The sequence below is a fragment of the Pan troglodytes genome, chromosome 15, assembly GCF_028858775.2.
Source record: "Pan troglodytes isolate AG18354 chromosome 15, NHGRI_mPanTro3-v2.0_pri, whole genome shotgun sequence".
NCBI lineage: Eukaryota > Metazoa > Chordata > Mammalia > Primates > Hominidae > Pan > Pan troglodytes.
Genome location: NC_072413.2, coordinates 67,742,428 through 67,758,296, shown reverse-complemented (window position 1 = coordinate 67,758,296; position 15,869 = coordinate 67,742,428). Strand labels below are relative to the sequence as shown.

At 43.9% G+C, this 15,869-nt stretch overlaps 1 protein-coding gene across 20 annotated transcripts in view; it reads right to left on the bottom strand.

The window, feature by feature from the left end:
• SRSF5 (serine and arginine rich splicing factor 5) overlaps window positions 1-15,869 on the bottom strand; it is an 88,849-nt gene that overhangs the window by 48,523 nt on the left and 24,457 nt on the right. For 5 of the 20 annotated variants that reach the window (XR_010151175.1, XR_010151180.1, XR_010151176.1 and 2 more), the window contains exon 2: window positions 275-1,418. The gene's annotated coding sequence lies outside the window, so the exon portion shown is untranslated. Of the gene's footprint in view, window positions 1-174; window positions 2,004-15,869 lie in introns of those variants that run through there. The other 15 variants (XR_010151179.1, XR_010151181.1, XR_010151184.1 and 12 more) reach the window with 4 other exon arrangements.

Here is a 15,869-nt window from a genome sequence, read left to right as displayed (position 1 = left end):
GCAAAGTCAGGGAGATCCCGGCCCACTATTCTACGTGTCCAGGAGATGAAGACATTGAGAATGGCAGGGAGGGGCGCACAACCGCTGTGTAAAAACGACCCTAACAGTGACCGCCCTTTCACCTCAGTACCCCTCAAACAGTATGCCAAAAGGGAGACGTGCCCCAGCGCCCACCTCGAATCAACTGCGCTCATTAGACGCCATCCTCCGCAAAGAGAGCGGCCATGAAGAAGCCTCGATCCGAGAAGGCTTGCCCTCAAAGTGAGCCACTCACCTACCGGACGGGGTCTTTGGCGGCTGAGACCCAGACAGGTCCGTAGTCTGCGACGGAGTCGTCGACCTCCACGCAGACCAGGACTTAACTCGTCTACGCCTCTCCACAACTGACGCACTTAGCAGCTCTGGCGCTCCACAAAATGGAGGGCGCGTCCTACGTCACTTCCGGGGACGCCCCTGGGCCTTGGGTCCACCCCTTTGGACCTACGGAAGACGGAAGTTTTGGGAGGGCCGGAAATTTAGGAGGACGTGGGCCTCTCTGACACTGCGAGTGACCGAACCCTGCTCCCGCGGTGGGTGGGGTCGGGGGCGAGAACTCGTTTGGGCTCGGCCGGCTGGTGCCGGAGTCTGGAGGGACATCTGTTGACGTCGTTCGCCCCTGCTAAGTCCTTGGCGTTCGGTTCTTTCATCATCTCTCCCAGAAGAGTCTCCTGAGAAAAGTGGCAACCCTTTTTGTATCTAAAGTTTTTCTTAGACACCCAGAAGATTACTAATTAGGAGAAACTTAGCTTTGCAGAAATACCTGACCTTTCCTTATCTCTTGCTGCTTGCAATTTAAATTTGCCCTCAAAGCAGGGAGCTCCTAGATGTTCGAGTTCTTTTTTCAACCATGCCACAGCTGTGTGGTTTTGTTGTGGTGAGAAGACTAAGGCACTGAAGTATTTTTTAAATGAAAGGATTTTCACTGATGAAATGTTGAAAATGGGACTGCAGCTAGAAGGCTGTCTTGAATTGAGGCTGGAATACAGATTTCTGCATGTCCGTCACCCTGGGAGAGTGGCTGGAAGAGGTTTCAAGCTGTTTTTTGTTGTTTTTTTTTGAGACAGTCTTGCTCTGTCGCCCAGGCTGGAGTGCAGTGGCGCGATCTGGGCTCCGCCTCCCGGGTTCACGCCATTCTTCTGCCTCAGCCTCCCGAGTAGCTGGGACTACAGGCGCCCGCCACCACACCGGCTAATTTTTTTGTATTTTTAGTAGAGACGGGGTTTCACCGTGTTAGCCGGGATGGTCTCGATCTCCTGACCTCGTGATCGGCCCGTCTCGGCCTCCCAAAGTGCTGGGATTACAGGCATGAGCCACTGCGCCCGGCCTCAAGCTGCTTTTAAGTCCAAATGGTATTTGGTTAATCCTCTCCGTTCAGATTTCTGTAATGTAACACATGAAAGTTTACAATTCTTTAGAAACAGACAATGCCGTGCTTTCAAAGTGGGTGTGAAACACAGCCCTCCATATTAACTCCCGCGTTGTCCCGATAAGGTTGGTAGACCTAGAAACTTAGGCATAAAGAGATTGCTTAACTTTGCTTTAATGCTTTTATGTAGAACCCAGTGCACCCCATTTTTGAGAAGTGCCTGGAATGTGGAGTTGCATGCTTGCAACTAGAGTTAAACAGAGAAAAAGTAGTTCAGGAAGGAGAGCAACTGACCGTTAACTCGACCTCAGGGGCCTTTAGGCACTCAGAACTGAAACTTGGATAGTTTGTAAGGGATAAGCTTGTCCATTCATAGTTATATGTACAAATAAAAAGAGCCTCAGTGAAGTTAGTTACCTATAATGTGGGAGTTAAGGATGGGCTTATAACACAATATGTATTTAATGTATTTGTTCAATGAAAAGAAAAAAATGTTACCTAGTTGTTGGCCTGATGAACATTGGCATTTTATAATGCACAAATTGTCCCAAACCAGTTGGTAATTACATTTGTTTGGTTTCTGCATAATAAACAAGTCTTCCGATTACTTTCTACATTTATGTTTACTGTGAAAGCAACTCTTTTTATTTCACTCACTACCACTTTTTTTGTTTTGTTTTTAAGGCTAGTAAAGTGAACCAGTGCGACTGGAGAAGGAACAAACAACTACACTTTATTTTGGCTGCAATAAGAAAAAGTAATCTGGAAAAGATTTTCTGGCGGTGAAAAAAAAAATGGTGCTGACTGGGCGTGGTGGCTCACGCCTATAATCCCAGCACTTTGGGAGGCCGAGGCGGGCAGATCACCTGAGGTCAGGAGTTCGAGACCAGCCTGAGCAACATAGAGAAAGCCCGTCTCTACTAAAAATACAAAATTAGCCGGGCATGGTGGTGAATGCAAAATTAGCCGGGCATGCTACTTGGGAGGCTGAGGCAGGAGAATCGCTTGAACCTGGGAGGCGGAGGTTGCGGTGAGCTGAGATCACGCCATTGCACTCCAGCCTGGGCTCGAAACTGCATCTCACCAAAAAAAAAAAAAAAAAGATGGTGCTGTACACCATGGAAACAGTTGCTACCTTCAGCTCATGGTGTTGATTTTCTTCAGGACCAATTTTTTAATGAACACTTTTCTCTGATTTATTTATTATTTAAAATTTTATGAGTCCCACAAAAGTAATTTTTCCTTAGTAGTGCCTAGAGACAATATTTTAAAACACTTGTCTTCTGCAGTGTTGGCTTTTGCCATGACAACCATCTAATCTCAAGTCTCCCTATTTGTGTTAGTCTGTTCCCACACTACTATAAAAAAAAACTATCTGAAACTGGGTAATTTATGAAGAAAGGAGGTTTAATTGACTCACAGTTGCATAGGCTGTACAGGAAGCATCACTGGGAGGCCCAAGGAAACTTACAATCGTGGCAGAAGGCAAATGGGAAGTGAGCACTCTCTTCACATGACGGCAGGAGAGAGAGAGAAAGCAAGAAGGGGTGGAGTTCCTCACACTTTTAAAAACCATCAGATCTTGTGAGAACTCACTATCACAAGAACAGAATGGGGGAAATCCGCCCCATGAGCCAATCACCTACCACCAGGTTCCTCCCCGAACACTGGGTATTACAACTCAACATGAGATTTGGGTGGGGACACAGAGCCAAACCATATCACTATTGGACTGTTTCTTACCAATTTCTCTAATAAACACAAAGTCATCTTCCATGATCAGAATTACTCTTCCTCCTATGTGATCCTAAAATATTCTGTTTATACCTCTGTTATACAGTCATCACTGATTCATATATGTTATTCATGTTTTCCAGAAATGCACAGCACCAAAAAGACTCAATATTTATAGACCTGGATTTGCATGAGCATTTTTTTCAGGTCGTCCTATTCCTATATTAATGTTTCAACAAAATGGCTTGGCATCTTTTTCTTAAGACATCCAAATTAGAAGCAAATCTTTTTTTTTTTTTTTTTTTTTTTTTTTTTTTTGGAGACAGAGTCTCTCTCTGTCACCCAGGCTGGAGTGCAGTGGTGTAATCTCGGCTCACTGCAACCTCCGCCTCCCGGGTTCAAGCAATTCTCCCGCCTCAGCCTCCCGAGTAGCTGGGACTACAGGCACACGGCACCATGCCTGGCTAATTTTTTGTGTTTTAGTGGAGTGGTTGTGGGAGAACAAAAGAAGAAGAATATCTGATAGCACATGAAAATTATATGAAATTTAAAGGTCAGTATCCATAAATGAATAAATTTTTGGAATACAGCCACTCCTGTTCATTTACTTATTGCCTATATCTGTTGTGCTACAAAGGCGGGGCTGAGTAGCTACGGTAGAGGCCATATGGCCTGAAAGCCTAAAATATTTACTGTCTGGTCCTTTACAGAAAACATTTGCTGATGGGGTGGGGGAGATAAGAGAGATTGATTAGTAAGTACAAACATACAGTTAGATAGAAGGAATAAGATCTAATGTTCAATCGCAGAATAGGGGACTATATACACAACAATGTATTTTATATTTTAGAACAGCTAGAAGAGAGGACTTAAAATGTTCCCAACACATAGAAGTGATAAACCCACAAAGTAATGAATATCCTAAATACTCTGACTTGATCATTACACATCCTATGCATGTAATAAAATATTTCATATGCCCCCAAGTATGTAGAAATAATATGTATCAATAGAAAAATTTTAAATTATTTTTAAAAATCATTTTCTGACCCTTGAACTGATTCCTAGATTTTCAACTGCTCTATGAATGCTCCACCCAACCCCCTTTGTCAGATAATAAAACTGTAAACAAAGAAAAACTGAAAACAAAGAAACAGGATTTGATCTTTATTTTTAAAATAAAGTTTGATTCCTGTTATAAAAAGAAGTATACATATATGCTTATTATAGGAAAAATGTTCAACAGGAAAATATTGAAAGAGGAAAACACAATCCTGTCTCACCAACTCAACCTCTGATTGTAGTTTGTTGTATTTCCTTCTTGTGGGTTTTTTTTTTTTCTGTTTCATGTTTTTCAGTACAAAAGTAGTACCTCATCTTTTTTTTTTTTTAGACATATTCTCGCTCTGTCGCCCGGCTGGAGTGCAGTGGCGCGATCTCGGCTCACTGCAACCTCTGCCTGGCGGGTTCAAGTGATTCTCCTGCCTCAGCCTCCCCAGTAGCTGGGACTACAGGCGCATGCCACCACGCCCAGCTAATTTTTTGCATTTTTTAGTAGAGACAGGGTTTCACCATATTGGCCAAGCTGGTCTCAAACTGCTGACCTCATGATCTGCCCACCTCGGCCTCCCAAAGGGCTGGGATTATAGGCGTGAGCCACTGTGCCCGGTCAAAAATATTGAAAGAATGAAACACAACCCTGTCTCAGCAACTCAACCTCTGATTGTAGTTTGCTGTATTTCCTTTTTGTGGGTTTTTTTTTCTGTTTAATGTTTTTCAATAAAAAAGTAGTACCTCATCGTTTTTTAAAACATAGATATGAGATTTTTAAAAGTCATCCCTATTCCCAGCCCCTAAGAGAAAACTACTTAGCATTATTGAACTTTCCCTTTCGTGTTCTTCTATAAGAACAATTGTGTTTTCAAAATATGAATCATCGTCATACATATACTTGGTTTTATGAGGGCTTCTTAATTCCTAAAACTTAACCATGTGCATTTGCCATGTTTCTTTGTCTTAATATTTTATGATCATGAGTATATATTCAAATTTTTACTGTTATTTTCACTTTACACAACTACATGCTTGGGGAAAATATTCATTCTGACCAACTTTTCTGTTTTTCTGAAAATGTCTTAAATATCAGCAGATGCTTAAAAATTGCTATCCAAAAAATCCCAACATGAAGAAAAAGTGTTACTTCCTTGCCTCTACCTTATAATTCTAAAGATTTTTCAAAAGAATAACTATATTTAAGTAATTTCTCTTAGAAATATATGGGGTTTGTTAATGTCCAGTTTTTTACTCAGGTTCACCTTTATATACCTACCTGACTTCCTTAGATTGTTACATTCTGATTTTTGTTGTTGTTGTTTAACTCAGTGTACAATATTTAAAATACCTATGAACTTACTAATTTGAGTGCCTAGATTAGAAGGCATCCCATAGCAAGGAGTGTGTAAGAGACAGAGCAACAAAGGGCTGAACTCACTTTCTTTTTTTTTTTGAGACAGAGTCTCGCTCTGTTGCCCAGACTGGAGTGCAGTGACGCGATCTCAGCTCACTGCAAGCTCCGCCTCCCGGGTTCACACCAGTCTCCTGCCTCAGCCTCCCGAGTAGCTGGGACTACAGGTGCCCACCACCATGCCCGGCTAATTTTTTTTTTTTTTTTTAGTGGAGACGGGGTTTCACCATGTTAGCCAGGATGGTCTCGATCTCCTGACCTCGTGATCCACCTGCCTCGGCCCCCCAGAGTGCTGAGATTACAGGCGTGAGCCACCGCGCCCGGCCTAAACTCACTTTCATGAGAAACCCACTCTCTCAATAACAAACCCACTCCCATTATAACGGCATTAATCCATTCACGAGGGCAGAGCCTTCATGACCTAATCACCTCTTAAAGGTCCTACCTCTCAACACTGTTACATTGGGGATTAAGTTTCCAATACACAAAGTTTAGCCAACACGTTCAAACCATAGCAGCACTCAAGGATTTATGAAAAAGAGAAGTAACCAGACAAGGGCCATATCTACCCAAGGACCACCCCCTAATGCCTACCCTCTAAAACTCCTCCACCCCCACAAGCTATTAGGAACTGGAAACTGACTAATTACTGGGCTATTTCCTTTTTTGATATCAAGAGGGAAGCCTCAAAAGCATAAACTCCCTAAAGCAATTCGTAACAGTGCCATTGTAGAGACCCTGCCAAATCAGCCCCAATCCTGGAAATTATTCCTTCCCTGATATAATTATTAGGGGCAAGGTACACAGAATTAATCCAGTGAAGAACATTTGATACCTTATCTGTTCTATAAATCAGACCACCCACAAGTGGGCGATGTTTAGTCCAGAAAAAAGTGGCTTACTCTTGCACAAAAAGTATGGAAGGGAATGGGAAGCTCTGCCATATTTTTCTTCCTGGCTACTGTACCTAAAACAAAGTGTCCTCTTTTAAGAGCTTGGATATTGAGTATTCATCCAAATGGGCCATGGCTTGGGTTAAGGAGAATTGAACTAAGATATCCCACTGCTGAAGCAATTAGACCATCCTGTTGAGCTCTGTAGAGAATTGGTTGAATTCACAGCGAAATACCTTTAGGAATACAGGGCTACAGAAACCAGGAGCCTGACTAAAAGCCAGTATCTTAGTCTGTTTGTCCTGCTATAACAGAATACCACAGACTGAGTAATTTATAAAGAAAAGAAATGTATTTCTCACAGTTCTGGAGGCTGGGAGTCCAAAACCAAGGTGCCAGCATCTGATGAGAGCTACTCTCTGTTTCCAAGATGTCACCTTCAATGCTGCACCTTCTAGAGGAGAGGAAAGTTGTGTCCCCACATGGCAGAAGACAAAAAGGCAAGAGGAGTAAGTTCCCTCCAACAACCTCCTTTATAACATCATTAATTCGTTCATGAGGGTGGAGCTCTCATGACCTAAACCCTCCCCAAAGGCCCCATCTCTCAACATTGTTGAATTGGGAATTGCATTTCTAACACATTAATTTTGGGAGATAACTTCAGACCATAGGTGCCAGTGACCAGGAAAGGCCCAGCATCTCCATCATTAGCACATAAAACTAAGACAGCTTCTGGGTCTAGGTGTGGGGCATATAGCTACCTTGATCAGGCTGGGTATAGTCCACTCTCATGGCTTCTACTGTCCTAATTCCTGATTAAGCCTCATGAGCTCCCAGCCAAAGACTCTATTCATAATGTCAGGGTATATTGTATAAATAGCTGAGTGTTGCTTAAAACAGAAGCAAGGAAAAAAGAAGCTGAAGGTGGACATTAGGAGGATGGTAGTAGATCTTAACTACCATGTTAATGAGCTTGTACTCTACCCAGTGGGCACCAAGTAGATGCCACAAGGTTTTACACAAGAGATAACATGATCAGATTTATGTTTTAGGCGGGAAAGGCTGCGTGGGGGACAGTGGCCAAACCCAGTTAGGACTCTTTATGTAACAAGGAACAGAATCCCAGTATAACCACCTTAAGAAAAGTTTTGGCTGGGTGTGGTGCCTCATGCCTGTAATCCCAGCACTTTGGGAGGCCAAGGCAGTCAGATCACCTGAGGTCAGGAGTTCAATACCAGCCTGGCCAACATGGTGAAACGGTGTCTCTACAAAAACACAAAAGCTAGCCGGGCATGATGGTGGGTGCCTGTAATCCCAGCTACTTGGGAGGCTGAAGCGGGAGAATTGCTTGAACCCAGGAGGTGGAGGTTACAGTGAGCTGAGATTGCACCATTGCACTCCAGCCTGGGCGACAGAGTAAGACTCTGTCTCAAAAGAAAAAAAAAAAAAGTTGTATTTGTTGGTTAGTATAACTGAACATTTTATACACAGGCACACTGTGGGCTTGGCTTGATACAGAGTTCAAGTGGTGTCTACAGCATCCATCTCTCGGCTCTGCTTCCCCTGAGAATCAGCTTCATACCCAGGCTGGTTCACCTTGCGTTGGCAAAATGCCTGTAGTTCTAGCCTCATGGCCTCACACCACGTAGGCCACAGGAGGAGAGTGCGTCCCTTCCAGGAGCTTCTGTTGAAGCTTCTTAGATCCTTTCCAGAACTCCAGCAAATACTTCCTGATGTCACTGGCTTTCTGTGGGGTTATCTGCTCATCGCTGAGTCTATTACTAAGGCCAGAACGACTGTATCTCAGTCAGTTTGGGCTGCTATAACAAATTACCATAGACTGGATGACTTCAGTAACAAGCATTTATTTCTCACTGGTTCTGGAGGCTGGAAATCTAAGATAAGGGTCTCACCATGGTTGGGTTGTAGGTGAGGGCCTTCTTCCTGGTTATGGCCTCACGTGGCTTTTTTTGGTGCATGCACAGAAAGACAGAGAGAAAGCCTCTACCTCCCAGGCTCAAGCTATCCTCCCACTCCAACCCTCCAGAGTAGCTTGGTCTACAGGCGTACACTACCATGCCCTGCGAATTTTGTTTATTGTTTTTTAGAGACGAGGTCTCACTATGTTGCCCAGGCTGGTCTCAAACTCCTGTGCTCAAGCAATCCTCCTGCCTTGGCCTCCCAAAGTGCTGGAATTACACCTAGTATGAGCCACCACGCCCAGCCTCTTCCTCTTTTTTAAGGGCATTAATCCCATAGGGCCCCACACTCATGACCTCATCTAACCCCAATTACATCTCAAAAGCCCCACCTACAAATACCATCATATTGTGGATTAGGATTTCAACATGTGAATTTTGAGGGGACACAGCATTCAGTCCACAGCAGAACGGATGCGCTGATCAGCATTAGCCAGTCAGGACCCATGCTATAAATGGGGACCTACATCAGAAATGAAGGAGGGGCAGCCCCACTCATACTATAGCTTGGCAATGTGGGAGGGGTTGTTTCCCAAAGGAAAATCAAGTGATTGTTTTACCAAAAGAGTGAATTGACATTGTGGTGGCCAAACCCCAAAGTGACCCCTAAGGATCCTCACATGCTGGTCTTCACACACACCCTCCCACATGCACTAAGTTTATTCTATGTAACCAATAGAATATGGCTGAAGTGAAAACGTTGGCAATTAGGTTTTAAAAAACTATGACTTTCCTCTCTCTCTCTGTCTCTCTCACAAACACACACACACACACACAAATGTATACATTACTCACTTGAGGAGAAGCCAGCTGCCATGTTATGACACTCAGACAACCTATGCAGAGGCTGACTGAAGCCTCCAGCCAACAGCTAGCAAGGAAAGAGTCCTGCCCACACCATGTGAGTGAGCTTGGAAGCAGAGTCTCCAGCCCCAGTCGAGCCTTGAGACGATGGTGGCTCCAGCTGACAGCTTGACTGTAACCTCACAAGCAACCCTGATGCTGAACCATCCCACTAAGGTGCTCCCAGATTCCTAACCCCCAGAAACCACATGAGATAATATGTTTGCTGGTTAAATTGGGGGGTAATTTGTCACACAGCAATAGGTAACTAACCCAGACGGTGAGGCAAAAATAGTTGTGCATTAAGTCAATCGTGGGATTGATGGGGCAGCAGCAAAGGGTGGAGACGAATTGGAGAAATATTGAGAAGACCAAGTATAACAACTTGGTGATCAATTTGACATAATAGATAAAAGAGAGATAAGAATAAAATTTCAAGCTGGGCACAGTGGCTCATGCCTGTAATCCCAGCACTTTGGGAGGCCAAGGCAGGCAGATTGCTTGGGCCCAGGAGTACAAGACCAGCCTGGGCAACATGGTGAAACCCCATCTCTATAAAAACTACAGAAAAATTAGGCTGGCATGGTGGCACACACCTGTAGTCCCAGCTACTGGGGAGGCTGAGGTGGGAAGATCGCTTGAGCCCAGGAGGCAGAGGTTGCAGTGAACCAAGATTGCACCACGGCACTCCAGCCTGGGTGATAGAGTGAGACCCCATCTGAAAAAAAATTTTTTATTTAAAAAAGAATAAAATTGCACTTCCAGGCTGGAGTATGGGTATGTAGCATGGGTGCAATAGAGGGGTCAGAGAATAGAGAATGAACAGGTAATGCCCACGAGTCCACTCAGGCTCATTGATTTGGAAGTTTCTGGGCCATCCTAGGAGAAGATTCCGTCAGGCAGTAGGATGCATACGTCTAAAGCATAGGAGACAAATATGAGCCATTTTTTTTTAAGTTGAGAAAAATCCCCATATATGTGACAGTTGATACCACGAAAACAGATAAAGTCACCCAGGTTTTTGTTGAGGCAAAGATTTGAAGGGAGAGCTGGGCACAATGGCTCATACCTATAATCCTAGCTACTTGGGGGGCTGAGGCAGGAGGATCACTTGAGTCCAGGACTTCAAGACTAGCCTGGGCAACATGACGAGACCCAGTCTCTGAAAATATTTTAACATTTTAGAAATTAAAAATAAATTGTTTTTTAAAAATTCAAGATGTGGAGGGAGTATTCTGTGCACAGATTAAGAATGTGTTTGCCTTGGAAGGAGCCTTCTAATGACCAGTGTGAAAAGGACCATGAGCCCAGAAGAGCACACGTACAAATACTATGGGGGTGAGAATTCAAGGGAGATAAGCCGACCAAAGGCTTATAATCAGGGCTGGGACTAAGGATCACAGGAATGTGATTAACTTGCCTTAGAATTCAGACAGAACCCTGGCACAATTGGTTTGTGTCCACTCTTTACCTGGTACATTTGTATATGTCAGTGTGGCTCACATGCTATGGATTAGTCCATCAAAAACACATTCCTGCTTTATTGCATTTTACATTTAATTTTAAATAAATGCTCCTTTTGGTTGTTATTACAAAGCATGTTAAGTGCATATTTAGTGTTTTGTTCTGGAAGCCATTTGCCAACCGTGACCTGGTCTGACATCTGGGCCACAGTCACCACAGCTCAAATGTATGCCTTTCTCTAAATTTCTGTAGCACTTTATGCTTGTACATCTCCTCTAGCAGTTATCACAGACTTCCTTGGAATGTGATTATTTGTAGACAGATTATAAATTCTTTGATGTTAGAGACCCTGTTTTACAGATCTTTGCACCCCTCTCAGTGAGAAGCACAGTTTCCTGCTCATAATAAGTTGTAAACAAGTGCGCAAACCAGCTTGTACAGGACGTCACTTGGACTGGCTGATCAGTGCCACTCCCTGTCCTTGGATAATGTCATATGCTGTTCTCATGGTTAAACTCTCTTAAGCAGCTATGTCTCTGCTGTCTAAAGCTACCCCTACTCATTACTAATTGTCTCATCATAGAACAATGCGTTTCTCTCTACCCTATGAATTTGCAGTTTTGAACTGAGAGGCCCAAAGGTGAAGCATCTTAATGACAGCAGGTGAGAAGAAAGGTGGCTTTCCCATCTGTGGCTGAAGTACCCAGGGCTGCCCTTGTACCAGCACCTCCTAAAATTGGGTTGTTTAAACCTCCCAGATCTCATGAGATGCCCCCAGCACCTTCCACTAATTTCCTCTCTCTCCTTAAGATGGCTCAAGTTGGCTTCTGTAACTTGAGAGCAAAATAGCTTAACATACAACATGATCCAGTGTAAGCAATCAAAAATGGATTTATTGTTAAGGATTCAGAAGTGTCTCATGAAATCCAAAGGTCAGAATGTGCTCAGGCCTGAGGAGGAGTCTGAAACAGGAAGTGGGAACTGTCAAGAACTCAGATACATACAATCTCCACCTCCCTCCTCTGTTTTTTTATGTCATTTGCTCACCTCCTGCAGCTTGGCTTTCCTTGCCTCTCAATCCATATGGGAGAAGATGACCACACCCTATCACCCAGTTTTCATATCCCTTCCATTCAAAAGTAGATCCCAGCCGGGTGCAGTGGCTCACACCTGTAATCCCAACATTTTGGGAGGCCAAGGCAGGAGGACCACCTGAGGTCAGGAGTTCAAGACCAGCCAGGCCAACATGGTGAAACCCCGTCTCTACTAAAAATACAAAAATTAGCCAGGCATGGTGGCAGGCGCCTGTAATCCCAGCTACTCGGGAGGCTGAGGTGGGAGAATTACTTGAACCTCGGGGGGCGGAGGTTGCAGTGAGCCGAGATCACACCACTGCACTCCAGCCTGGGCAAAGAGCAAGACTCTGTCTCACAAAAAAAAAAAAAAAAAAAAAGGTAGCTCCCAGAATGAGCATGTGAGTCTCAATTCCAAGTTCCCTGGAAAGGAAAATCTGATTGGCCCCGTTTAGGTAAGGTGTCTATTCTGGTCCAATCAAAGATGAGGTCACATGGTACAAACATGGCTGCCAAAGAGCTCACCTCATAGATGAGGATGATGTTTCTCAGTATTATTGTCAACAAAGGTGAAATCCCAAATGTTGAATAAACAAGCAGCTCCATTTCAAAATGGCCCTGACTGCCCTAGATTAAATTCCCAAGCACCCACCAACCTTTCACCAAAGCAGGCCAAACCCGCTTTATCTTCCAGCACTAGGCCCTGCTTTGGCAAAGACATGTGAAACCGTCTTATCTGCCCAGGTCATGCCTATCTTCCTTGCATGATTAGGCACAAAAAGATTTCCTAATGGTTACCTACTGTAATTGTAACATTCAGGAATAATTGGAGGGCTGATACATGCCCAGGTACTGTTCAAGGAGTTCCATAGGCTTCTTTCATTTGACCCCCTCAACAGCCCTAAGAGAGGTACTGCTAATCCTGTTTTACGGTAGAGGAAATATATTTTGAGAAGTTTCTTTCCCAAGCTCAATAACTATTAGTGACAGTGTAGGATTCAAGCCCAAGAGCTCTTCCAATGGGCCAAGGTCAACTCTGGGGTGGAATGGAGGAGTGAACAGAGTGGAGTTGAGCACCTTGGCCAGGGAAGCAGAGGCTAAAATGGAAACCGAGTTTAGGCTGAGGGGCTCAGACACTGTGGATGCCCTGCTTAGTTTCTGAGGCGCTGACACTCCCCACAGCCCTAACTCAGCACATGCCTATCTTACTCAACCTTCCCCAGTAAAATAGGGCTAATAAGGAGCAGAGTAGCATGATGATTACAGTGATTTATCTTTTGAGTCTCAAAGCATTTTATAAGCATTTCCTGTCCTGGGCAGATTTAAAAGATAGACCAAATTTAGACCACATACCCATATTAATAACTCACATTTATCAAGTGCTTACTGTTCCTGACACATGCTCAGAACTTTGCATTAAACCACCTACTTCCCCAAAACACAACAAGCTTTCATAAGAGGAGACTGAGGCTTAGAAAATAACTTCGAGGCAGGGTGTGGTGGCTCACACCTGTAATCCCAGCACTTTGGGAGGCTGAGGCAGGCAGATTGCTTGAGCTCAGGAGTTTGAGATCAGCCTGGGCAACATGGTGAAACTCCATCTCTACAAAAAATTAGTCGGGCGTGGTGGCACGTGCCTGTAGTCCCAGCTACAGGGGGGCTGGGATGGGAGGATTGCTGCCGAAAGAAAGAAAAAAGGAAGGAAAGAGAGAAAGGAAGGAAGGAAGGAAGGGATGGATCCAAATTTCAACAGCAAGTATGCATTCGAACCCAAGCAGTTTATCCCAAAGAGCCTCAAACTTTTACTATGTTTCAAACAAATAAATATTGGATGTAGGGCTGAGCACAGTGGCTCATGCCTGTAATCCCAGCACTTTGGGAGGCCAAGGTTGGAGGTTTACTTGAGCCCAGGAGTTTAAGACCAGCCCAGGCAACATAATGAGACCTCATCTCTACAAAAAATTCAAAAATTAGTCAGGCATGGTGGTCTGTACCTGTGGTCTCAGCTACTCAGGAGGCGGAGATGGGAGGATCGCCTGAGCTCACAAGGTCGAGGCTGCAGTGAGCTGTGATCGTGCCACTACATTCCAGCCTGGGTAACACAGTGAGACCCGGTCTCAAAAAAAAAAAAAAACAAAAAAAACTCTAGATGTAGGCTGAATAAAAACTTAAGGACATATCCAGAGAAGTTTAAGAAAGGAATTTGCTACACAAGAGGAAATAAGGCCAAGGAGACATTCTCTCTAAAGGGGAAAAGCAGAATGGCAAGGCAGCTCTGGGTTATGAAAAGCAGCTTCCACCTCCTCTCCAGGAGGTCAAGGTTATCTTTACATCAAGCTCTTAACCATGGCACCTGCTCTGCTCAGCATGCCTGTGTGTGAATGCCTGGGGTATGTGAACCCCTGGGGAACACAGCATGACTTTCCAAGGGGTACTTGGAATTCCATTTTAAGGGACCCACCTACTATTCTAGGTCCTCCACTTTGAAAAGAACTCTTTCCTAATTTGATTTGATGGTGAACTCTCCCGTGGTCCAGGTGTCTCTTTTTTTTTGAGACAGAGTCTCACTCTGTCACCCAGGCTGAAGTGCAGTGGTGCAATTTCCACCTCCCAGGTTCAAGTAATTCTCATGCCTCAGATTCCTGAGTAGCTGGGATTACAGGCGCACACTACCATGCCCAGCTAACTTTTGTATTTTTAGTAGAGATGGGGTTTCATCATATTCAAGGCCAGGGTGATCTTGAACTCCTAGTCCCAGGTGATCTGCCTGTCTCAGCCTCCCAAAGTGCTGGGATTACAGGCATGAGCTACTGCGCCTGACCCAGGTATCTCCTTTTTAACAGCCCTTTCCCCTCCAGACAGAGATTCAAGATGACTGAGAGGTTACCTTTCTTTTTGTCAGATGATAAAGAAGCACCTCGGAGGCCCCAAACAAAGGGACAATTGGAAATATTGGGTGGCATTGAGAAAGCCAGTGAGTCTCATGATAAGATAACAAATCCTTTCAGAAATCAAATGGTTTTCAATCTTTTTGCTTGTTTTGGAGACAAGGTCCTGCTCTGTCACCCAGGCTGGAGTGCAGTGGCACAATCATGGCTCACTGAGCCTCAACCTCCAGGGCTCAAGCGATCCTCCCCCTTCAGCCACCTGAGTAGCTGGGACTACAGGTGCATGCCACCATGCCCAGCTAAAAAAAAAAAAAAAAAAAGACAGACATAACCAAGTTGCTGGCTAATGTATCAAGTATAATTTTTTATCATTCAAGGAATTTTAAAAATTGAGTGACATTGCTGTAATAAAACTCTATCCATCCCCACATACTTGTTTATATTAATATAAACGTTCCTTAGCACTTTCATGTATAAATATCTTTCTCCCAATGAACATTATTTATCCACAGTTGTATTTTAAAAGCTCTATCTACCTCATTAAGAGATGTATTTCTAGTAAAATTACTTTGGAAATGAAATAATTCTCAAAATTTTTATTATGTTTATGTTGTTTTGCTCATAGGAAATTAAAATTCACTATATACATTTAGATATACAATTTTAATGCATAGAATATGAAAGGGAGTTTTAAAACACTTTCAGCTATAAAAACATATTGTGATAAAAGTCTGCAGGTCAAGTAGAATGACAATGAGTTCAAATGGAAAAGGAATGATATAAATTTCTGTCATATTAGAGAAACTGGTTTCTATGTATTAAAATGAATCTGCCAGGCGCAGTGGCTCACACCTGTAATCCCAGCACTTTGGAAGGCCGAGGCAGGCGGATCACGAGGTCAGGAGATCGAGACCAGCCTGGCCAACATAGTGAAACCCGGTCTCTACTAAAAATACAAAAATTAGCCAGGCATGGTGGCAGGCACCTGTAGTCCCAGCTACTTGGGAGGCTGAAGCAGGAGAATCACTTGAACCTGGGAGGCAGAGGTTTCAGTGAGCCAAGATCACACCATTGTACTCTAGCGCAGGTGACAGTACGAGACTCTGTCTCTAAAACAATTTTTTTA